Source organism: Odontomachus brunneus, unplaced genomic scaffold (assembly GCF_010583005.1).
Source record: "Odontomachus brunneus isolate Ranch 3 - 2012 unplaced genomic scaffold, Obru_v1 Obru_scaffold_060, whole genome shotgun sequence".
Lineage (NCBI taxonomy): Eukaryota > Metazoa > Arthropoda > Insecta > Hymenoptera > Formicidae > Odontomachus > Odontomachus brunneus.
In genome coordinates this window covers 714,802-717,568 of record NW_022639510.1, presented here as the reverse complement: position 1 = coordinate 717,568, position 2,767 = coordinate 714,802, and positions in this window count along the sequence as shown.

Here is a 2,767-nt window from a genome sequence, read left to right as displayed (position 1 = left end):
TTTTTTTGGTTTGGATTAATCATTATAACATTCTGTTAAAAATCTAAAAATTATCACTGGTTCACTACATTACATCAATATTCATCGCATAACGAATGTTGTTGCGTTGTTTCAATATCTATCAATAAATTATTTAACGAACACCAAGTAAAAGTTATATAACTATTATTTGATGTTTGCTAGGTATGTTATAATATACTGTGAACACTATAAGGATAAATTATATAAACAAATCGTAAGAATATCGTTGGAGTCATTGGTAATCGCCGCGTGCCACTCGATTGTTAGATTGAGCAACACTTTGACAGAGTCAGGACATGGATGGGTGGTGACCGGGGTAGGTTAATATATACCGCTCGAGATCGAAATTATCGAGGGAAGATTTCACGAAAGTTTGTAGTGTTGTATTTGACAATCTTCGAGTTTAGTAGTTTATGAGATATAAGAAAATTAGGAATTATAAATATATTTTTTTAAATATTATGATTTTCTCATTTTTCACATTCGCACAATAATTCTCTATTTGATTATTATCAATATTTAATAGTTTAATATTAAAAGTTTTATTATCAGTATTCATCAGAAATTAAGTACTGACGAAAAAATTAGTGAATTACTGGTAATACATAATCACTAATAATTTTTTAGTATTTGTTAGTATGATATTCCTATAAGGGTCCCAGGTAGCAAGGTGACGTCTAAAGACGTCATTAAAACGTCATAGACGTCTTAATAACGTCTTAATGACGTCTTTAGACGTCACTTTGCTACCTGGGGTGTTATCTGGGGTTTTACTTTGTATAATAAAACATTAATAATATTACATATACAGAGTGTCTTACACTCTCCTCCGGGCATTTTGTGGGGACGTAGAATGGGTTGATAAACATAAGTCATATATCGTTTTGCGATATTCTCAATAATAACCGAGAAATTAATTAAAGAAGATTGGTGAATGATCACGCGCGATATGGTAGATGAGCTGCAGTAGCACCGACTGCCGTTGTATACTTATACATTAAGTCAAACTGAACAAAAAAGTCCTCTACCATTTTGCAAATAACCACATAGATTTTTAGATATTAATTAAAGAAAATTGTTACATGATTGTGCACCACAATGCACAAATTTTCTTTTATTAATATCTAAAAATCTATATGGTCGTTTGCAAAATGGTAGAGGACTTTTTTGTTCAGTTTGACTTAATGTATAAGTATACAATGGCAGACGGTGCCACTACAGCTCATCTACCATATCGCGCGTGATCATTCACCAATCTTCTTTAATTAATTTCTCGGTTATTATTGAGAATATCGCAAAACGGTATATGACTCTTATGTTTATCAATCCATTCTATGTCCCCACAAAATGCCTGGAGGAGAGTGTGAGACACCCTGTATATTGCATTGCAATGTTGCTGTACAGTTGCGTTGTTATATTGCCGCAAGCGGACATTTTACCGTTGCTGCAACGTTGCAGTAGCATTGCAGCAACATTTTGCAACGTTGTTGCAATGTCACAATATTGCAAAATAATGATGCTGCAATGTTGCTGCAACATTGTTGTGCTGTATGGGAGTAACCGAGAAATTAATTACGAAAAATTAAGGAAAAGCGTGTACTGAATGGTAGAGGACGGACCGCTCGAGTCACAGCACAGCCCAGTAATATAGCACGCGGATGTTACGCATGGCGATTGGAAGACAACACACTCTCTATACTTATACCGCTGTGCTCCTACGTCTTGCCACACCGTGCCGAGGTGAAATGTAGGAGCACAGCAGAATAAGTATAGGCAGTGGTGCATTGTCTTCCAATCGCCACACGCAACATCCGCGTGCTATATTATTGGGCTGCACTGTGACTCGAGCGGTCCGTCCTCTACCATTCAGCACACACTTTTCCTTAATCTTTCGTAATTAATTTCTCGGTTACTATTACGAATATCGCAAAACGGTATAGGACTTTTATATTTATTTTAACCCGTTCTACGTTCTCACGACAGCTTCGTAGATTGTTCTGAGACACCCTGTATATCACTGGACTGCTAACTCTAGGATCGATCGTGACTATTCAACATTTAGTGCGCAATTAAAAATTTATAATATACATGATATAAAGTATAGATTTTCAGTACTGGCGTTATCGAACGCAGTTTATGAATCTTTTCTCCTAATGTGAAAAGTTTGACCTTGAAAATATATAGAAACGTTTACTTCCCACAACTTTGCACTGAAAGAAAAGAGTTATGACCATCTCCAAGTATTGTTAAATTACTCACCTCTGATGATTTCATACTAACGGACAAAATTACATAACATAGAATTCACATGACAAGATTTATGATTGTTGCCTTCATATATAAGGCCCGATTGCATCAACCGAGTAGTAAACTGATAACACTTAAATTATATATCTGCTTTATTTTTCCTTAAAAATAAACAAAGGTAGGTGTATGATTTAATTGTCAATTAGCTTACTAGTCGACTGGTGGAGCCTAAACGACTCAATTTTTACATACGAAACTAGTATACAAAATCATCCTTCTTGCACATGCGCTTTGATGATGTATGTGCGTTTATACGTACCTAAAGTGAGGTTAAGTTAGATTTTATCTTCTTTCACACACCACACATAGTGTTGTCACACATGAAACTGTCACACTTCACTGGCATTATTAAATTATATATATATATATATATATATATATATATATATATATATATATATATATATATATATATATATATATATATATATATATATAT